General features: G+C 46.5%; 1 pseudogene; it reads right to left on the bottom strand.

Moving 5' to 3' along the window:
• Positions 1-19,642: 19,642 nt before the first annotated feature.
• On the bottom strand, positions 19,643-20,110 carry LOC105716628 (large ribosomal subunit protein eL29-like; annotated as a pseudogene).
• Positions 20,111-23,392: the final 3,282 nt, after the last annotated feature.

Below are 23,392 nucleotides of genomic sequence, written 5' to 3'. Positions count from 1 at the left end.
GCTTTTTCTATCAACATGGGAACTTTTGGGAAACAACTGATTTGTGGAAACACAGATACATTTGGGTGTATATCAATTAATAAGACCTCTGAGAACAAGCTCCCATTAATAAAACTGGCCTTGGCGCCAGGGAGGTTGACCTTGTCCATGTGTTGGAGAGGAAGCACAGTGACGTCTCATGGCCAATTTTTGATTTGACTGATTGGCTGAGATCTGGGCCCAGCTGCATGAAGGACTATGAGCCTGGTGTTTAAAGAGGCCATAAACTCAGGCAATCAGGGCCCCCATTCTGTCTTGGCTGCATGTGGCCCCTGGGGACAGATCATGCCAGAAAGGCAGGGCCCTCTGCTCCCACAGCATCTGAGCTGCCCGTAAGACCAGTCACTTGACCCTAGGAGGAGAGGAAGATAAAATGGCACACAGGGGTGGTATGGCCTGATAGTCTGAGCCACTTACCTTCTGACTGAGCCACTTACCTTCTGACTGCTCCCAGGAGCTGAATTAGAAAGGTTTGGGCTTAATAACTATTTAGACCCCAAGCATTGGTCAAGATGCTGTCTGTAGGTCTCATCCATAGGTAGCAATCCTGGGGCTAATCCCATCATCTGCCTTTTTGGACCCCAGGTCTGTACTGCTCATTGCTGCTCGGGGATAAATTGTAAATTCACATTCCTCAGTGCATCTGTGCAATCCTTTGACCTGCCTCTAGGAAGCGTCCTTTCCCGTCCCCATGATGGCTATTCTAGACCTCCCCCGCTACTCCTTAATTTCCATCCTTACTTCAAGTCCCCTCTCAGCAGATGGTTTTGCCTCCTACTTCCCAGAAAAACTTGAGACCATCCTGGCCAGGTGCGGTGGCTCACGCCTGTAATCCCAGCATTTTGGGAGACCGAGATGGGCAGATCATCTGAAGTCAGGAGTTCAAGACCAGCCTGACCAACATGGAGAAACCCCATCTCTTCTACCAAAAAAATACAAAATCAGCCGGCATGGTGATGCATGCCTGTAATCCCAGCTATTCAGGAGGCTGAGGCAGGAGACTCACTTGAACCTGGGAGGAGGAGGTTGCAGTGAGCCAAGATGGTTCCATTGCACTCCAGCCTGGGTAACAAAGTGAGACTCCATCTCAAAAAAAAAAAAAAAAGGAAAAGGAAAAAGAAAATTGAGACCATCTGGCATGAATCCTCAACTTCCAGCCTCCCTCCTACAAAAGTATTTAGGTCTGCCAGCCCTCACATCCTCCCCACCAATGCCAGAGAACAAGGTGTGCCATCTATCTAGAGACCAGAATCTCTTCCCCTGTGCCCTGGATTCCAGTGCCTTCAACCCCTCCCTTGTTTCTTTGGGTTCTTTGCTCTACCAGCTTTCATCTCTCTCTGGCTCTTTCCATGTGCACGCTCCCCCATCATAAAAAATAAAGAAACTGAATGAAACAAAGGCCTTCCTTAAGCCTGTCTGTGACCAGTAGTAGCATATTCTCCAGCCTGCTTCGGTTCCCTCAAACCCAAACGCTCAGCTCCAGATGTGGGACAGCAGTAAAGACACAGGAAAATGGGCAAGGGGTAGAAACCCCTTCCCCTCTCCCTCCCACCCTTCCCCACTGGTAGTGTGTTACCACCAGTAGCAGCAGAGCAATAAAAATAAACACGGGGCTCAAGCCAGAGCACTGCCATGTACATGTGACAATGACCTTGTAGTCTCTGACATCCAAGCTGGCATCAGAAGTGTCTGCAGGCTGCTGAGGCTGTGGGCAGCAAAAGCCTCTGTCCTAGGTTGCCCCAGGCTTTACCTTCTGCCAAATCATGTCTTTAGCCTCCAATACCAAAGCTGCAGTGAAAACAAGCCAGGCAAGAAGCCTGTCATTTCTGAGGATGAAATGGGGACGGGAGCAGCGGAGGAAATGGCGTTCAGGGATGGGAGGTGGATCTGCTCTGGGCTGAGGTCAGCGTGGGTGGCTGAGTGGGTCTATGCAGCCTTGCCAATGAAATGGGTTCCAGAGGAGACCGGGATTATTGTTCATGTCATTCCCCATCCCCATGCTGAGAATACAGTCTGGGAAATCTTCCAAACTGGCCTCAGCTGCCGCCGTTTTGCCCCTTCCTCAGGCCTGAGTCCTGCAGTCCCTCTCTGCAGTCGCTGTTCCCAGGGCACCCACCCAAAGCCTCCTGTTCTTCAGTTTTCCTAATCATTACAACAAAAGCATCCTTGCCAGCTCATCCTGTGTGTCCAGCAATATGCTAAGTAACCCATGTATATCATCTCATTTAATTTTATCACCACTGACTCGAGTACGTTTGATTATCTTCATCTCATGGAAGAAGAAACTAAGGCATGGAGAAGTCAAGTCTTCTTAGAGAACTTTACCAAGCTAGTGAGCGAGGGGCTAGGCTTTGAAGCCTGGTCTGTTTGACTCCATGCTCTCTCAATTCTACTGCCCAAATATTTATAAGGAGTATGAGTTTGTTCTAAGACACTCAGAACAAGAAATCTAATGTAATGCATGTGGCAAGCCCTCACTAGACAGGACCAGCAAGATCGCCAGAATCTGGTTTTGTTGTTGTTGTTTTTAGTAGAGAAGGGATTTCGTCATGTTGGCCAGGCTGGCCTCGAACTCCTGACCTCAAGGGATCTGCCCACCTTGGCCTCCCAAAGTGCTGGGATTACAGACCTGAGCCACCACGCCCCGTCCTCTATCATTACCCATTTCTCCAAAAAAAAAAAAAAAAAGGCAGCACTCACATGATAAAACCTTATGAAGTGTGAGAGAAAGAGGAAGTGAGGTAGAGAGATAGTGAAAATGGGCTGGGTGTGGTGGCTCATGCCTGTAATCCCAGCACTTTGGGAGACTGGGGTGGGTGGATCATTTGAGCCCGTTCAAGACCGGGCTGACCAACACGGTGAAACGTTGTGTCTACTAAAAACACAAAAAAATTAGCCAGGCGTGGTGGTGCCTGCCTGTAATCCCAGCTGCTTGGAAGGCTGAGGCAGGAGAATTGCTTGAACCCAGGAGGCGGAGGTTGCAGTGAGCCGAGATCGTGCCACGGCACTCCAGCCTGGGCGACAGAGCAAGACTCCATCTCAAAAACAAACAAGCAAAAAGTAGTAAAAGCCAACAAAGCGGAATATTACAGCACTGGCTGTGGCACCCCATGAAACAAAAAGAATCACCAGACCACACACCAGGGTTTCTAGGGAGGCCTCATAAAACCTCTGCACCTCAGAGCAATGTGCTGGGGAGAAGCATCGAGAACCTATCTGTTACTTGGGTCTCTCACTGCTCACAGTTCACAGCATGGGACATTAGCTCCCCACTACTTTGGGTTGTGTACCCGGGCCAGCCTCAGGGGCTCTAGGTCAGGCTGGACGTGGAAGTGGGTGCTGGGGCTGTTTCAGCTCCTTTCCATCACAGCAGACATAAAGAAGGTCATGTCAAAACCCAGCACTCACCCCCAGGCTGGCTGAGACAGCCTGCTGTGCTGGGAAGTGGGGTGACAGTGGCGGCAGGGGCTCTCCACCGTGCAGGTGGCCAGGAGAAGACCTTGGGGGCAGGCAAGTGACCACAAGCAGATCTGGCTCTCCATTTCTTTCAAGAGTAAGTCTAAACTCCTTATCATGGCATCCAAGACTCTCCCCAGGGCGGCTTCAGCCTCTCTTTCCGACCCGGTCCTCTGTGCCCCCACACCCGCTCACTTCAGCGCCACTGTTCGCCCACGAAACTCCTATGTAGAAGGAGAAAAAAGAAACTCTCTGAGTGGCTCAGCTCCAGAGGCTGTGGGTTTGGCTGGCAGAACAATGTTCTGGTGTAAATTGGAAAAATTAAACAATTTTTCTTCCTGGTGTCAACTCACACCAGAGTGCACAGTGGATTTCAACATGCCCCTTGGCCACCCATGCATGGAGGCCTTGCCAATCATGCTAAATTCCAGGTGAGGAAACAGGCCAGAGAGGTGGACGCTCTTGCCCCAGGTCACACAGCCCCTTAGTGGCAGACCATGGGGACGGGGGGCTGGGGTGGGGTAGGGTGGGGGGCTCAGCTCCTGACTTGAACCCTTGAACTGGGCTTCTCTGCCTCCAGCTGGGCAGCCTTGAGATCACCCCACCCCTATCCCGCATAGAAACAGTTCTTGAAAAATTCCAGATGTGTCTGGCATTGACCCTGTGTTCTGCCCTGTTCGGTGTCCATGGCTCTGAGAAAAGGCCTGCATCCCAGCTTTCCCTTCCCCACCCATGACCTGCAGAGAAGAGGCCCCCGGGGCCTTTGCCAATGACCTCATGGGGAACTGCTGCCTGCTGACTTCCTGTTTTTATATTCTTTCTCCTCTGCTTATTTTTTCTGCTTTGTTGTTCTTTGGTCATTTATGGTTCTCCTCCACTAGCCCAGTCTGCAAACACTGAACTTTATTTTTTGTGATTATTTTAAATACATGTTTCGATAAAGAAACATTATAGTTTCTTTTTACCATTTGAGGAATTGGAGTTGAGTGTGATTTCTCCCCCTCTTTATCTCACTCCTCTTTCCCATGCTTCATTTCCCAAACTGGAGTCTTTAGGTTCCATAGCTTAGAAGAAACAAACTCAAAAGCTGTGTCTGCAAGTACCCTGTGAATTCCAGGAATCTCCCTCTAGCAGAGATCCTTCTGCTGGATGCTGGAGAAATTGAACTGGGAGCGGTCTCCTAGCCTTCCCACTGTTGATATCCCTTAGCTATCAAGTTCACAAGTCCCTGCTTGAAAACCACGTGAGCTCTCCATTTCTTCTAAGATGAAGCCCAAATTCCTACGGGTGATGACCTGCCAAAGGGCTGCCCAGTGAAGCTTTCCAACTTGGTTCACTATTCTTCCACTTGTCTCTACACCCTCTCCTCCACACCGTTTCCTCTATTCCGGCTGCGGTGCCGTTCTCACTTTTCCTGAAACCACTGTGCTCCTTCATGTCGCCGTGCTTCCACACCTGCTCTTCCTCTGCCTGCAATCCTTTTCCCTTTCTTTGTATCCTGGACTCTTATTCACCCTTCAAGACCTAACTCAAATGTTCACCTTCTCAGGAATGCCGTAGCCAGCACCTCCAAGCTGAGTTTACTACTCTCTCCCCTATGTTCCTTCTACACTTTGTCCTGAAGAATAAATGTAAATGTATTTGAGAGCCATTTTTATTATTCTAGTCTCCTCTTTCATTGGATTACTCATAGGCATTGATATTTACTTATAAGTGTTTCTGTCAGGTATAGGCTTTCTTACCTATTCAGTGTCTGCACATAAGTGTGTAAGGCCCTTGGGCAAAGGTGTGAACTGAAAGGTTGGCCTTTCATATGTTGATCTCCCAGAGAGAGGCTGTAGATCATTAACAAGAAACCAGAACCTGGGGCAGGTGGAAAAAGAAATGCTGCGTCTTCCGGGCCGTGCTTGTCAAAAAACATAGTTCATGAACCACCGATGTCAGAATCACCTGCTGGGGCAACTTTTAAAAAGTTCAGATTCCTGGGCCTGGCCTTACACCTTACGAACCCAGGTCTGTAGGTTCCAGGAACCTGCATTTCCATTAATCGTGGCTGCTTTTCAAGCCTCATCCGAAGGCTGTCTGGGTGGTGGTATCTGATACACTTGAGCATTGCCTGCTTTTGGAAACTCTTCACTCCCTCACCTTCTATGATACCACTTGTTCCTGGTTCATACCTTAGTTCTTCAATCATACATTTCCACAATCCCCATCTGGGTCCTCTTCCTCCTAATGCCTCTTCACTCTTCGATCTTGACCTTGGCCCCATCTGTGATACTCCACACCAGACCTACGGCTTCCGCTGCCACATGGAGACACTGGTGGTGTCTAAACTATTTCCAGGCAGATGCTCTCCTTGGCCTCCCTCCTAAACATACAACTCCCTCCTGGAACTCTCCATTGGATGGCCCCAGTCATCTCGAATCACACATTTCTAAAACTGTCTGTGTCTCTTTCTCCTGTTTCCTATCTGTGTGGGAGACATCCACTTGGACACAGAACTAGATACCCGAAAGTTATCCTGCCCCCCTGCCTCTGACTAACTGGATCACCTTGAACAAGTTACTTATCTCTCTCTGCCTCCATTTTCTCACCTGAAATACAGACATACAGAGGTGCCTGGTTCACTGGGTTCACTGAGGATTAAATGAATTCACGCTTATAAAGTGCTTAGAACAGTGCCTGGTATGCTGGAAGTATTTAATAAATGCAGGCTAATAAGCCAGGTCAGTGACTGACACCTATAATCTCAGCACTTTGGGAGGCCGAGGTGGGTGGATCACATAAAGTCAGGAGTTCAAGACCTGCCTGGCATATATATTGTGGAGACTATATATATGCTATATATTTGCCATCCTTGTTCCATATTCTCAATCACAGGTCAACGAATTTAAAAAGCAGAACCATTGGCTGGGCGCAGTCGCCCATGCCTGTAATCCCAGCACTTTGGGAGGCAAAGGCGGGCAGATCACCTGAGGCTGGGAGTTCGAGACCAGCCTGGCCAACATGGTAAAACCCTGTCTCTACTAAAAATACAAAAATTAGCCAGGCATGGTGGCAGGTGCTTATAATCCCAGTTACTCAGGAGGCTAAGGCATGAGAATCGCTTGAACTCAGGAGGTAGAGGTTGCAGTGAACCAAGATCATGCCACTACACTCTAGCCTGGGCAAGAGAGAGAGACTCCATCTCAAAATAAATAATTAAAAAAAAAATGCCGGATGTTGATGATGGTGACACTAATAAACATTTAGTAGTTAACATTCATTTTTATCATCCTGGTCTCTTCCTTCTTCCTCATCGCCCACCTACAAGGCAGGCACTAAATCTATTTCCTGTCTTTAGCATTTCTCCTTCTCTGATACCTGCCACTGTTTCCCTATCACACCACTCTACCGTAGTCAGAATAGCCTCATTTCTTCCCTGTTCTTGTCTAGGGCTTGTCTCTCACCTAGATTCCTGTCTCTCTTCTCACTTCTGAGGCTCCTTGGAGGCAAGAGCCATGCTTTACTCCCCGTTTTTTTTTTTTCGAGATGGAGTTTTGCTCTTGTCGCTCAGGCTGGCGTGCAATCGCAGCATCTTGGCTCAGGCTGGTCTTGAACTCTCGACCTCAGTGATCTGCCTGCCTCGGCCTCCCAAAGTGTTATGATTACAGGCATGAGTCACCACGCCCGGCCGCTTTACTCCTCTTAACTCTCTCCAGCACCAAACTGAGTATATATTAGGAATTTATTGAATGAGCAAATGAAATAGAACAAATAGATATAAGGATGGATGGACAAAATCATTGCATTATATGGAAATCTTCAAAGGGGTAAAACGCCTTATAAATCAAAGTGTTAATGGATAATCAGAGATGTGGAAAACACAAATTCTAATTTTGGTGTAATTCCCAGAAGGTGTTTCTGAACAGAAAAGTAGCAATGGCCTAATCTATTATGTTAATGTGTTGGAGGAAGCAGGACTCTCAGAAGAACTGAGGTCTGCAGAGATGCTAGAAGAGGAATCAATGTCTGCAAGTGGTCCATGCGCCTCCAGTTATGCTCAAGGGACAGAGGCGCTGCGCCTGAGGTCAGGGCTTTTCCCACTCTTGGAGAGAGGGCACGGTTGTGGGGCAGAGATGCTCCATCCGGCCTTCCTGACTCGTGTGAAACATTCCCTCTGAATCTTCCCACTTCCTTTCTTCTCATTCCATCCTTTCCTCAGGACCAAGCCTTTCTGATGACTAATTTAGTCTGGGGAGCAGATAAGAAGTGTCATATCCCAGGAAGTCTTTGCATCTCATTTTGCTGTCAGTCTCTCATGAACATGGTTCTTGTAGGTCTGTTCCCAAGAGTCCAGTCAGCTCTGGATGCACCAACGGCACAGAGTTTCTGGAACTACAAGGCTGATGACACCATGCAGCCATGGTAAATGCCCTCTCACACTGCCGCATATAAGCTGGTAGTCAACCAAAGTCCCAAATTGTAAGTCTCTTCAGTATATAATTGTGTTCTCTTGTGACATAAATAATGCCTGGTTGTGTCTTCTCAAGGTATTCTGCTGTCACGCTCACTGTTCCTAAAAAATGTGACCTAACTCATTGGAAAAATTCCTTATCAGTTGGCCTACCTAACATTCAACTTTAATAGTTCTGCTTTTTTGGATGGGCGCGGTGGCTCACACCTGTAATCTCGGCACTTTGGGAGCTCACACCTGTAATCTCGGCACTTTGGGAGCTCACACCTGTAATCTCGGCACTTTGGGAGCTCACACCTGTAATCTCGGCACTTTGGGAGCTCACACCTGTAATCTCGGCACTTTGGAAAGACGGATTTCCGCTCTTGTTGCCCAGGATGGAGTGTAATGGCGTGATCTCGGCTCACTGCAACCTCTGCCTCCCAGGTTCAAGTGATTCTCCTGCCCCAGCCTTCTGAGTAGCTGGGATTACAGGCATGCGCCACCATGCCTGGCTCATTTTTGTGTTTTAGTAGAGATGAGGTTTCACCATGTTGGCCAGGCTGGTCTTGAACTCCCAACCTCAGGTGATCTGCCCGCCTTTGTCTCCCAAAGTGCTGGAATTACAGGCATGAGCCACTGTGCCCGGCCAATGGTTCTGCTTTTTAAATTAATTGACCTGTGATTGAGAATATGGAACAAGGATGGCAAATATATAGCATATATATTGTCTCCACTCCTGCCCACGTTCTTTGCACACATCACTAATGAATTTGACTTTGTTTTACATTTGTATTTTTGTTGTTGTTGTTGTTTTTGAGATGGAGTCTTACTCTGTCACTCAGGTTGGAGTGTAATGGCACTATCTCAGCTCACTGCTACCTCTGCCTCCCAGGTTTAAGCAATTCTCCTGCCTCAGCCTTCCAAGTAGCTGGGATTATAGGCATGCACCACCACACCTAGCTAATTTTTGTATTTTTAGTAGAGACAGGGTTTCGCCATGTTGGCCGGGAGGGTCTCAAACTCCTGACTTCAGGTGATCTGCCTGCCTCGGCCTCCCAAAGTACCGGGATTACGGGAGTGAACCATTGTGCCCGTCTGGCTTTCTTTTCCGTAATTTAGCCTTCAAATTCTTTTACGACAGTAGTCCAAGAAAACACTACCAAAGTGGATAGGTGGGCTGTAACATAATATTTACCATTCCTGACTTAAAGGTTTCTATTAATTTTCTAAAAAGAATTGGCATCCCAGTGATCTATCACTGCGTAACACACCAAAATTCAGTGGCTTAAGACTTCAATTTTACTTGTTCATGATTCTAAAGGTCAGCAATTTGGGCTGAGCTCAGCTGGGCAATTCTGCTGACTCTGCCTGGCTGTAATCATTTGGTGGTTTAATGAGGACTGGACATGCTAACATGACCTCATTCACATGACCAGTCGTTAGAGCTGGCTGGTGACTGGGCCAGGTAGCTGCAGCAGGCTCACTCAGGCTTCTTCACATGGTATCTATGTTTCAGTGTATACGTTGCTTTTCTTTTGCTCTTTCTTTCTTTTTTCTTGCTCTGTTGACAGGCTGGAGTGCAGTGGGGCGATCTTGGCTCACTGCAACCTCTGCCTCCCAGGTTTGAGCGATTCTCCTGCCTCAGCCTCCCAAGTAGCTGGGACTACAGGCGCGTGCCACCACGTTCAGCTAAGTTTTGTATTTTTAGTAGAGATGGTGTTTCATCATGTTAGCCAGGATGGTATTGAACTCCTGACCTCATGATCCACCTGCCTCGGCCTTCCAAAATGCTGGGATTACAGGTGTGAGCCACAGCACCCGGCCAGTATAAGTGCTTTTCAAGTCCCTGCTTATAATGTGTTTACTAAGGTCCAATTGGCCAGAGCAAGTTATGTGCTGGAGCCCAGAGTCAATCCGTAAGTGCATGGATTCAGAGAGGCATGATTCACTGGGAGCCATTATGGTCATGATATGCCCCAGGCAAGGTGGTATTGCGTTTATCAGAAACTTTCCGAGTACCTGCTATACTGTGCTTGGCACTGAGTACAAAAAGACAAAGCAATCGGGAAGAACTCTGAAGAATGGAAAGGCTCTAACTTGTTGGAAAGGGGGAAGAAGAACACACCAAACACCCTGTCGGAATCACTGTGGATGAAATAATTCTCGTGTTTATGTATACGTATGTACCAGAAAGAAGGAGAGGTCTGAATTATTTACACAATTTATTTTATTTCCCATTTTATGCAGATTTGTTCAATCTAGGTTGAATGAGTAACTCTATTGCTTTCCATTGGGATAAGTGTTTCTTAAAGCTTTTCTTCAGACTCTTAAAATATTGAAAACAATTGCATAAGTGTATTCTTCATGACCACAAAGAACTACTTGAGATTTTTTTTCCCCTAGGAACTCGGCCAACTCTGAGACTGAGGCTCATGCTTGCTAACTCTGATATTTCCTCCCTCTCTGCATTCCTGCCACCCACAGCTGCTTCAGTCCAAGATGAAAGTTCAGAGGCCAAATACTTAGGATCCAAACAGCCTCTCCAGCAGTGACGGCAAAGAGACAGCTTCACTTAGGAAGACAAACAATCATGCCTTCCGTTTATATGGCTCTTGAGCCTTTTTTTTTCAAGAAATATTCACATTCTTTCTCGCATCAGGTTATCCCCAAAACTAAGTTGGGCAGGGCATGTTTTAACCTATGGGGAAACTGAGGTCCAGACAGGAGAACTGACTTCCTCAATGGGTGGCAAGGCTGCAGGCAGAGCTCTGGCTTCCCGAATTCAGGCCTTGGTTTGCCCTGTAGACTGCACTCCCATGAACACAGATGCATGCTAGCTCCAGTTCTAGGAAGCCTGTTTTCAAAACCCTTCTGGAGGCTGGGCACGGTGACTCAGACCGTTAATCCCAGCACTTTGGGAGACCGAGGCAGGTGGATCATATGAAGTCAGGAGCTCAAGACCAGCCTGGTCAACATGGCGAAACCCTGTCTCTATTAAAAACACAAAAATTAGCTGGGCATGGTGGTGGGCGCCTGTAATCCCAGCTACTCGGGAGACTGAGGCAGGGAGAACTGCTTAAACCCGGGAGGTGGAGGTTGCAGTGAGCTGAGATCATGCCACTGCCTTCCAGCCTGGGTGACAGAGCAAGACTCCATTTTAAAACAAACAAACAAACAAACAAAAAAACCCTTCTGGAGTTTTCTGCTCCCACCTTAGAGTTCCTCTAATAACCACCCCACACTTCCTTCACTTTACACTCACATCAAAAGAATGAGAACACATCAAACTCTTTCCTGGGTGCTAGCTTCTAAACCTTTTCCTTCCAGAAAATCATGGATTCTGTCTGAAGTCCCAACTTCCAGCCCAGATGTGATCCAGCCAGGTTCTTTTGCTGGAAAACAGAGGCTCAAAGCCCCTTTCACTGTGAGTTCTCACTCTACCTACTCAAAATAAAACAGGCCAAAAGTTAAAATTAACATCCAGAGGAGGCTTGGAGGGGATAAGCCACCACCCAAGAGTAAAACACAGTTTGAGAAAATGCAGAAGCCAAGTGAGAGGAGACACCTCACCTCGATGCTACTAGAAGGTTCTGGGTGAGATGCACACCTCCTTTTATAGTACTGGTCACCTTCTGCTCAAGCTCAACTTCCCTAAGAGGGCTGATTTTCTGTATCCCTGCCCTGGAGTACAGGAACCTACTGGAAAGGTGGGACTTGCAAACTTATCGATTCTCATAAACTAGATTAGGAAGAATGAGAAATAGCAGTAATGGCACCTCCTCCCCATGTTCCTTGCTTATGGCAGACATGGCAATCTTTCTAGTTGAGAATGAAAGTGGCCTTAGAGTGATTTTCAGTATGACCTTTGAGGCAGTCACCACCACTTGATTAGGCTGGCATCCTGGATGAAATCTATCTGCCAACTCTGTAGTTCCTGGTAGTCAAAGGCCTTACAGAAAGTGGGTAGAAGTTGGGGAGTTCTCCAGGTGTACATGAGGTGGACATTCCTAGCTCCCAGAGGCCCCATGTTCTAGGCTTTAAAAGCAAGGGAGCATGGTCACCTATAAACAACAGCTTGTTGCTATAGGAAAGGCTTTTGGAAACTGAAGGGCTTTGACAATAGTGAAAGGCAAAGCTTGACTTGGTAACTCTCCAAGGCATTCAGATGTGATCGGTTTCTGGGCAGCCCATCTACAAGATTCAGAAAGTGCAAAAGACTGTCAAAAGTCATGACACAATGCTCTGAACCACATTACTAGAAAACGTATTAAATGAGTGGGGAAAAGGGCAAAGCAGTGAGAGCAGGATGGGATGGTAGCACCTGGTTAAATGATGAAGGAAGAGGAACAGAATGGGAAGGCGACTTCCTCAGACACACAGCACATTGCTGGCAGAACCCGAACCCAGTCTCCTCACTCCCAAGCCAACTCTCTTTCAACTTCACTGCACATCCTCCTCTTTCTTCTACAGTCCCACTTGTACTCCTCTACAAATCCTTGCCTGCCCCAGCAACCCTTCACCTAGCCACCTCTCTCCTTGGGGGAGGATTATTAGCTTACAGATTTAGCCACAAGCCAACTCAGTTTAAATTGTATTTCTAAGGTGGGGGTGGGAGTGAAGATCTCGACCTGCTTTCTCCTTCTCCGTCTCCATCTCCTTCTCCTCCTCCTCCTCCTCCTCCTCCTCCTCCTCCTTTCTTTCTCCTTTTTCTCCTCCTCCTTCTCCTTCTCCTTCTCTCCTCCTCCTTCTTCTTCCTCTTCTTTTTTTTTTGAGGCAGAGTCTAACTCCGTTGCCCGAACTGGAGTGCAGTGGTGTAATCTTGGCTCACTGCAACCTCCACCTCCCAGGTTCAAGAGATTCTCGTGCCTCAGCCTCCCGAGTAGCTGGGATTATAGGTGGCTGCCACCATGCCTGGCTAATGTTTATATTTTTAATAGACAGAGAGTTTCACCATGTTGGCCAGGCTAGTCTCACACTCCTGACCTCAAGTGATCTGCCCACCGTGGCCTCCCAAAGTGCTGGGATTACAGGTGTGAGCCACTTTGCCCAGCCTTGATCTACTTTCTAATAGATATGACAATTTGTGCTTCTGTTCTGAGGCCTTTGAATTGGACTCTAAGTACCCTCAGAGCAAAGATGTTAAGTGAGAAGCAGGCACTATTTGATATGGGCAGGGACATTCCTATAGGACTTTGAAAAGCATTTATATCCCAGTTCACCTGTGGCCAGTGGAAGAAGGTATGCAATGACAAGAGAAAGAAGGGTGCAATGTCCATGCAAGCTAAAGGTAGGTTGGAATGACAGGTCTGATATACGTACATACATTCCAAAGTAATCCACACCCGAGTCTCCAGATGACGGGTAACTCCCATAGATGGCTTTTAATGAAGAGCCCTTGCTTTTACAAGAAGTTATAATTGTGGCTTCCATTCTCACAGCTGGTATTTTCAACTGTCAAATGAGGATGGAGAGTCTCTTCCTTGTACAGAGCAAACAGCACTGCCCCTGGAGTTCATTGGCATGAGTTGTCCATGCCGGTAATAATTCAGTATTTTAGGCCAATATCTGGGTTTAACTTTCCCAACATATAAATATGAAGGCGCTTCAGCAATTTAACTTCTGGAATTTTATCCAATGAAAAGGTTAAGAATTTATGCAAGCTCTTCCGGTTCTAGGCGCTTTAGGAGCCATAGCTTACAGTACAGACATAGCCAAGTCCAAGAACCACACCACACACAGCCAGTTCCAAAAATGGCACAGAAATGGTATCAAGAAACCCCGATCACAAAGATATGAGTCTCTAAAGGGGGTGGACCCCAAGTTCCTGAGGAACGTGCACTTTGCCAAGAAGCACAAGAAGGGCCTAAAGAAGATGCAGGCTAACAAGGCCAAGGCCATGAGTGCACGTGCCAAGGCCATCGAGGCCCTCGTAACGCCCAAGGGGGTTAAGCCCAAGATCCCAAAGGGTGTCAGCCGCAAGCTCGATCCATTTGCCTACATTGCTCACCCCACGCTTGGAAGCATGCTTGTGTCCGCCTTGCCAAGGGGCTCAGGCTGTGCCCGCCAAAGGCCGAGGCCAAAGATCAAAACAAGGCCCAGCCTGCAGCTCCAGCTTCAGTTCCAGCTCAGGCTCCCAGAGGTGCTCAGGCCCCTACAAAGGCTTCAGAGTAGAGATCTCTGTCTGCCAACGTGAGGACAGAAGGACTGGTGTGACCCCCACTCCCCGGCTGCCATCTGCATGGGGCTGGGGTCCTCCTGTGCTATTTGTACAAATAAACCTGAGGCAGGAAAAAAAATAAAGAATTTATGCAAAGATTTAGCTGCATGGATGTCTGTCACAACAATTATAATCGAGAAAAAGTTGCAACAACGTAAGCGTGTGACAACAGGGAATTGGCTAAATCGACTTCGGGTAATAGGAAAGTATGCAGCAACTAAAATGATGCTGGGAAATGTGTCTACAGCCACAGAAAATGTTAGGTAAAAGAGGAGGAAAAAATCACAAATCCACACTACAGGACGGACCTGTTTTTGTTTGAAAAAATTACATTAGTGTGTGTATCATATATATTGTATATACCCAAATATATTACATATATATATATATTTACCTAGGAGGGTATAATAATGATCTAACATGGCATTAATAGTGATGTTTAAGAGAGATTATAAATACTTTAACATTTCTTCTTTTTACTTGTATTAGTATTTTCTGATTTTTCTGTATTGAGCAATAATACTTTTTTTTTTTTAAGATGAAGTTTCACTCATTAGCCCAGGCTGGAGTGCACTAGCGTGATCTTGGCTCACTGCAATCTTTGTCGCCCAGGTTCAAGAAAATCTCTCCTCCCAAATAGCTGAGATTACAGGCATGCACCACCACGCTGGCTAACTTTTTGTATTTTTTTTTTTTTTTTGAGACGGAGTTTCGCTCGTTACCCAGGCTGGAGTGCAATGGCGCGATCTCGGCTCACCACAACCTCCGCCTCCTGGGTTCAGGCAATTCTCCTGCCTCAGCCTCCTACTTTTTGTATTTTTAATAGAGACAGGGTTTCACCACGTTGGTCAGGCTGGTCTTGAACTTGTGACCTCAAGTGATGCACCCGTCTCAGCCTTCCAAAGTGTTCGGATTACAGGCATGAGCCACCACACCTGGCAGAGCAGTGGTACTTTTTAATAAGAGAAAAACAACAAAAGATACTTTATCTTGAGAAAGACAGATTCTTAACTATGATCATTTAAGTTCAATTAGCCTCAAGAATTCTATAAGGAAAAAATACTCCCTATAGAACAGGGGTGGGTGGGAGGAGAGAAGGAGGCCACCTCCTGCTGAGAGACCTAGAGAAGGAATCATTTCCCTTCCCCTCTGGCCTGTGCGTTTCACGTAAATATCCTCTCCACCCAGCCCTTGCTCTGTCCTGGAGTTACTCATCACCAGCCTTCTGGCCTCATTTTGACTCACTGTTCAAGCATCATTTAAAAGGAATTTCTTTTTAACCACAGCATCCACATGAAGAACTCTGCTAAAATTCCATTTTAGCTGAGTTTCTGCATACAGATGACTTAAATTAGCTACAGTGGCCTGGGAAGAAGCCCCCAAATCCCCAACACCGGGAGCAATTGCTGCTGGTGGGCTTGATGGGCTGTGGATAAACCCCATCTTCCGTCCCCACCTTCCCCCAGCCCCTCCGCCCACAGAGCCTGGGCAGCAACTGATGACATGTGTCTCTCTCTTCCTGGATTTCCATCATGAACTGGTTACTGGGGTTCACACCTGACATGCCTCTGTCTCCGCTCGTGGTTAAAAGTAGAGAAACTTGTAGCTTCAGAGGCTGCGGAGATATTTAGGATGAGAGAGAGCTGTGGATGAACCGTGAGATCTCGTGTAACCGCCCACCCTGGGTGTGTGGGGATAGCCTCCCTTCCCTCATCCTCTCCTTTGAATGCCGATTTTCCTGTTTATCCTTCTTCTCAGTTACCCTCAAGGGAAGCTCTCCCACCCCTCTCAACTTTTAAAGAACTTCTGCGTGGGCTTCGACATTCTCTTGGCTGGCCCCTTGGGAGGGCCTTGATGTGCTCTTATTTTTTCCTTGTATGTTTAAGGCCCCCTGGGGCCCTCTTGACCCTTGTGGGCTGGTTACATTTGGCTCAAGCCTGGACTCCATCGCCTGTGACCAGAGGCAGGGTAGAGGTGGTGGGAAGTAGTGGGGAGGGTTTTCCTACATTCTTAAAGATAATATAATTACATCGTGGCTGAGATGGAAATATGTTAGAGGAAGCAAGATTGTGAGACTGATGGAGGAAAGAAGCTCCCACCACTCCACCAACCGATGGTGAGGACTCTGCTGCCCCAAACCCTGCCAAGACTGAGCCATGTCTAACTGTGGCCTGGATTGTGGATGTATGCCTACCCACCAAGAAGAAAGCCAGCGACATGCCTGCATGGATAGAACGGGATTCCCTCTTAGTTGAGCAGTGTAGGGGTGTGGGAGAGCAGGAAACCGTGACACACCATGTGTCTCTTCTCAAAGGGGAGAAGCCCCTGTGAGCCTTTCTCAGGGGTCTGCTTGATGAGGCCCACCCTAGCCTACCCCTTGTCCTTCATTCAACAGCCTTTGTCAAGCATCCACCATATGTCAGGCCCAACATTCTATGCTAAATGGGGAAAGTGAGGCACGAATCAAGCAGCTTATCCAAGGTTTATCCTCCAGCCTAGTTAGTAGAAGAGCTGGAAGACAAAAGTGACTTTCACTCCAGAGCCCTCACACTTCACCTCCGTGCCAGATGTTTGAGAGGAAGGGAAGATCTCCTGGGTGTTGCCTAGGCTTTGTCCAGGCTGCCTGTGGCATCCCCCTGTAGGATCAGCCAGCCTTCAGAGCAAGCAGAGCACCCCCAAAAGTCTCTAGTGGGATTGCCCACCTGGTTGGCTCCTGGTCTCAGCAGACTCCTGCTGGTAGTGCGCAGGCTGGGTATTTGCGTGCACAAGTGAGTCTTCACCTCCAGTTCTTGGGACAAACAGTGCCACACCAGCTGGCTGGGATGTTTAGAAGTGGTGTTTCCACTCAACAGCACAACCCAGATTTAGGTTCCCAAAACTTCCTAAGCAGCTGCCCCCTTAGATCTTTAATCCTTCCTCCTGTGTCCTTCCTGCCACCTGTAGTCTAAATTTAATGACAAGCACAGCAGAGCACCTTCTGCTGGGCCGCTTTGGCAGTTCAGGGAGCCACTAATGAATGTGTACACGTTCTGTCTCATCAGGGCCACCCATGCGGGTGGGGAGCTTGAGGGGAAGTCCCACAATTATCTTCCTGATAGGGTCTCCTGCCCTGTGAGTTTTCTTTTTTCTTTCTTTTTTTTTTTTTGAAATGGAATCTTACTCTGTTGCCCAGGCTGGAGTGCAGTTGCTAGATCTTGGCTCACTTCAACCTCCACCTCCTGGGTTCAAGTGATTCTCCTGTCTCAGACTTCCGAGTAGTTGAGATTAGCAGAGACAGGGTTTCGCCATGTTGGTCAGGTTGTTCTCGAACTCCTAACCTCAGGTGATCCACCTGCCTTGAAGTGTTGGGATTATAGGCAGGAGCCACCACACCTGGCCAGTATTTTTGTTTTTAATAACAATAAAAATTTGTTAATAAAAAAATTAGATGAATATAAGCAAGAGGGAATCCCAGCATCCAGAAATACCACTGCTAACATTTTGGTGTATTTCTTTTCAATTTTGTTTCTATCCACTTTATTTGTTTACAGAGTTGAAATCACATGATACAATCAATTTTGTTTATTTGTGTGTTTCTGAGATGGAGTCTCACTCTTGTCGCCCAAGCTGGAGTATAATGATGCAATCTCGGTTCACTGCAACCTTCACCTCTAGGGTTCAAGCGATCCTCCTGCCTCAGCCTCCCAAGTAGCTGGGATTACAGGCACCCACCTCCATGCCTGGCTATTTTTTGTATTTTTGGTAGAGACAGGGTTTCATCACGTTGGCCAGGCTGGTCTTGAACTCCTGACCTCAGGTGATCTGCCTGCCTCAGCCTCCCAAAGTGCTGGGATTACCAGTGTGAGCCACTGCGCCCAGCCCAATTTTGTATCTTGTATTCTTCATTTATCATTTTTCAAAATAAGTGGCCTCCGAGTCTCTATTTCAAAGTCTTTAACACCATTTGTTAACACAGTATTTCATCGTTTCAATATGCCATAACTTCTTCAGCATTCCTCTGTTCTGGAAGTGTAGGCTGCTTCCAGTTTTCGCAGTTATACAACTCAATGATGAGCATCCTCATGTCTAAATCTGTAATGACATTTCGAATTACTTCTTTAAGATTGATTTCTGGAAGATTATAAGATAAAAGGCTATGAACATTTTTAACCATTGTGATCTTTCATGCCATGATATTTTTCAAAAGAGCTGGGTCATCTTACATGATTTCCTCCCAGCAGTGCAAGGAGTGAACAGGCGGCATTTCTTATGTGAGTGAAATCAAGTTCAAAAACAGGAAGAAAGAAATCAGGTTTGCTGGCAAATTTTAGCCTAAAGGGACAGGTCAGAAAGGGAGAAAGGGAAGCTTCACTTCTTGTAGAGAAACAACTTTTGTGAAAGGGTTATGGAAATGACAGCCTATCGAGACTTATTCCACATCAAATGAGGAAGTCATTTCTGCCTCTGTTCGCCTCCCTAGGCAAATCCTCTATTCACTTCTCCTAGAACACAGGACGAGAGCAGTGGCACCAGCCAGCAACTTGGGAACAGATGGCACTGCTCATCATAGTCATCGGCCAAAAGGCAGAAACACACTAATAGGAAGAGACCTTAAAGATTATTTAGTCCACTCCCTCCCTTTATCAGATCAAAGTCTAGAGGGATGAAATGACTTATTCAAGAAGTGACTCACTGCTAGTTTATGGCATGTGTGGGACTAGTACCCATATCTCCATTCACATTTGATGACAGACAAAAACAGCTGGACTTGATGTGAAGGCAGAGTCTTTTTATGCATGATTCCTTGCACATAGGTATTCTTGTATTCATGTTTCCCTTAAGATTTGAGGGTGTGGCTGATGTCACATAGTTGTCTACAGCGATTAGAAGATTAAAAATCTGATTTAATAGGTTTCAGAGTGTCCTGGCTGATTAGTATGCATAATTAGGGTGAATGGTTTCTCATGTCTTTGCTAATTTTCTGGTTGCTCTTAAAGAAGTTAATTAACCTGAGGCCTCCATTCACCTGTGCTCCAATTCATCTGATTTAAGGTATCATGACCTATCAGAGAATTATAACATGTAGGTATGAAGCTTTCTCCTTTCATATACATTGGGACACTTGAAATGCATATACTTAATATACTACACCTGAAATGTATAAACTTAATCATTATTCAAATCTCATCTTCTGCATTAAAAAGAAAATCCATTGAACCACTTGGGCTAAATTGTTCACTTTGTTTTCTAAATTCTAGCTGTTTATGCCAGTGGTTTGAACAAACCCTATTTGAATATGATGATTTTTAACTTCAAAAAATGTTCACAGAACCTACACAATAATTATTCTTTTAACATCTATGTATATATGCATGTATTTTTCCTGCCTCCAACTTATTCATGCAAATAGCACAAGAAGGCACCAGCCCCAAGCAGACAGCAGCCCAGAGGTCACCCGTGAAGGCTCCCAAGTAGAAGTCTCTGTCTGCCAGAATGAAGACAGACAGAGACCTCTACTTGGGAGCCTTCACGGGTGCTTGAGCACCTCTGGGAGCCTGAGCTGGAGCCAGAACTGAGGCTGGAGCCGAAGCTGTGGTCTGGGTCTTGTTTTGAGCCTTGGCCTTTGGCCAGCAGAGCCGGCGACTCCTGGCAGTGTAGGCATGAGCACACTTTCCAAGCTTGGAGTGGGCACTGCAGGCAAATCGATGGAGCTTGCAGCTGATGCCCTTTCTGATCTTGGGCAAGCCTCCCTGGGTTTCACGAGGGCCTTAGTAGCCTTGGCTCTCACACTCATGGCCTTGGCATTGTTGGCCTGAGTCTTTTTCAGGCCCTTCTTGTTGTGCTTAAAAGCGCATGTTCCTCAGGAGCTTGAGGTCCACCCCCTTAAGAGATTCATATGTTTGTGATCGAGGTTTCTTGATGGCATTTTTGTGCCATTTGGGGGACTGGTTGTGTGCGGTACGGTTTTTGGAATTGGCCATGTCTGCATCAAAACCCACAGCTTTAAAACTCCCGGGACAGGAAGAGTAGCATCTGTTTTAGAAGTTCATGATGAACAAAGGATAGCATGAAATCCTAGGCTTTTAAGAGGCTATATTCTGCCAATCACGATATATATTTGAAAAATAAGTACCCTATTATCTGTGGGGGAGACATTCCAGGACCTTTTGTGGATGTGTGAAACCTTGGATAATACCAAACCCAAATGCTGTTGAAACATGTTCTGTTCATGTCTTCTACCCACAAAAATTAATGATTTTCCACCTTAGCTAGGCCCTTACCACACACTGTGGTAGTAACTTTTGCAGTTTGAGGCATGACAGCAAAACTAGCACAAACTCCTTATCATAGTTCTTTTTTTTTTTTTTTTTTTGAGATGGAGTCTTGATCTGTCACCTCACCCAGGCTGGGGTACAGTGGCACAATCTAGGCTCACTGCATCCTCCGCCTCCCAGGTTCAAGTGATTCTTCTGCCTCAGTATCCTGCGTAGCTGAGATTATAAGCATGCATCACCACACCCAACTAAATTTTTTGTATTTTTAGTAGAGATGGGGTTTAGCCATGTTGGCCAGGCTGGTCTCGAACTCCTGGCTTCACGTGATCCGACTGCTTTGGCCTCCCAAAGTGCTGGGATTGCAGACTTGCACCACCACACCTGGCCTTTGTCATAGATCTAAACAACCTCATCCTACAATATCTCTTCTTTCCTTATTAAGTGGAGAACTTTTATCTTTTTGCTCAAAGGAAGCACTTGATGGCTTCTCTTTGGCATACCCAAATTGCCAGCACGGCTACTCTTTGTGCTTTGAGGCCATTAAGTATGGTAAGTCCTCACTTAACATCATCAATAGGTTCTTAGAAACTGGAACCTATTGTGAAACAGCATGTAAGTGAAACAACGTATAAGGAAATCAATTTTACCATAGGTTAATGATATAAACAACAGTTAAGTTCCCGTAGCATATTTCTGGTGACAAAACTATCACCAAACTTCTAAATAAAGGCCAAGCTACTCATATTAAACCTTACAATAAATGTGTGCTATGCATATATTTAAGAAAGATTATTAAAAGCAAGTAATAATTGCAGTTCAGAGTCGTGGGTAGTGGGAGCCTGTCCCAGCAGCTCAGGGTGAAAGGTGGGAACCCACCCTGGAGAGGGTGCCATTATCTCATAGGGTACACCCACACCCACACCCACACCCACACTCACACCCACACTCACTCATCCTGAGACAAGGTAGACATGCAAATTCACCTCACGTGCATATCTTTGAGATGTGGGAGGAAACCCACGCAGACTTGAGGAGAATGAGCGAACTCCACACAGACGTCAGCCCCAGCCAGGAATCTTTTTTTTTTTTTTTTCTCATCAACACTGTAACAGAGGCTGAGTGCAGTGGCTCATGCCTGTAATACCAGTATTTTGAGAGGCCGAGGCAGCGGATCACTTGAAATCAGGAGTTCGGGACCAGCTTGGCCAATATGGCGAAACCCCGTCTCTACTAAAAATGCAAAAATTAGCAGGGTGTAGTGGCATGTGCCTGCAATTCCAGCTGCTCTGGAGGCTGAGGTAGGAGAATCGCTTGAACCCAGGAGGCGGAGGTTGCAGTGAGCTGAGATCATGCCACTGCACTCCAGCCTGGGTGACAAAGTGAGACTCCAGCTCAAAAAAAAAAAAAAAAAGAAAGAGAAAAAAAACAATGTTATTCAAGGACTTGTTATCCTGTAAAATGAGAGTCACTTGAACACAAGCACTGTGATACTGTGACAGTCATCTTATAACAGAGATGGCTACCTAGGGACTGACGAGCAGGTAGCATCTTCAGTGTGGATATGCTGAACACAGGGAGGCTCCATATCCCAGGCTGGATAAAGGGGGATGGCGCACATTTTAAAATGTATCAATTGTTTATTTCTGGAATTTTCCATTTCATATTTTCAAACCTTGATTGGGGAACAGACGTCGGAAATCCAAACCACAGATAAGCGGGGAGGGGGCCGCCATCTGAGACGTGTCTGAGTCATCTTACAGATATAAGGATTTGTGATGCTTAGTATAACCCATAGTTTACAAGAGGTCTGGGGTCCAAAGGTTAAGAACCACACTGACCTATTGCATTTATTGACAATGAATCACAGGCCTGGCGACGTCACTTCCAACTGTCACCTAACTCTTCAGGTTGCAATGTCTCCCTCAATTACACTGAATCTTTCCTGAGGACTGGAACATCCACTCACATGCTTTTGTACACCCACAATGCTAATGGACTCATCAATTAAGAACCATTAACTGAGCACTACCCATGTGGAGGACATTGAACTAGATTCTGTGGGAGGTAGAAAGTGCAGGGTCCAATTTCTGCCCTTCACATCTCACATCTGGTTAGAGATATGGCAAATGTCTTTGAGAAATAAGGTAACCATTTAATGGCTAAACTCTGGAGTGAAAGAGAGATTATGGGATAGATTAGGAAATGAGCTGGCAGATGCTGACTGCTATGAGTACAGAAAAAGAGGAGTTAGGCTACGCTGCTGAGCTGGAAAACTGTGTACAGGAGGGGTCTGCGTGTATGAGCCTGAAAAAGGATTAGTACTCAGGCACTTCTTTCAACCCCTGGAAGGTGCTCAGAGAATAACTGAACGAATACATGCAGAAGACAAACACTTTTGGTCATTTTCTCTGAGATAGGCACAAAGTGAAACCCTTACTCTGTTTTTTTTTTTTTTTTTTTGGAGATGGAGTCTTGCTCTGTTGCCCCAGGCTGGAGTGCAGTGCACAATCTGGACTCCTGCAAACTCCATCTCCCGGGTTCAAGTGATTCTCTGCCTCAGTCCCCCAAGTAGCTGAGATTACAGGCACCCACCACCAGGTCTGGCTAATTTTTGTATTTTTAGTAGACACAGCATTTCGCTATGTTGACCAGCTGGTCTTGAACTCCTGACCTCAGGTGATCCTCCTGCCTCGGCCTCCCAAAGTGCTGGGATTACAGGTGTGGCCACTGCACCCAGCCTTGAAACCATTACTCTTAAAGAATAAACATTTACTCTGAAACATACAGAAGTCAATTTTTTGAAGGTGGCAGTGGATGAAGAGGAGAAGTGCCCTGAATCCCATGATCTCTTAGGATGTTATTGCTGGGGTTCAGAAATGGTTAAGGTGAGACTTTCAAAGAAGAGAGCATTGATGCTCCAGTAGTGAGGTGAGCTGGCTAGGATCATACAACCAGTCAGTAGCAGGGCTGGGACTTGACCTCTGAGAG

The sequence above is a fragment of the Aotus nancymaae genome, unplaced genomic scaffold (genome assembly GCF_030222135.1).
Source record: "Aotus nancymaae isolate 86718 unplaced genomic scaffold, 86718_ANA_hifiasm-v0.15.2.pri h1tg000003l, whole genome shotgun sequence".
NCBI lineage: Eukaryota > Metazoa > Chordata > Mammalia > Primates > Aotidae > Aotus > Aotus nancymaae.
The sequence above is the reverse complement of the archived record's forward strand: the minus strand, read 5'-3'. Positions and strand labels throughout refer to the sequence as shown.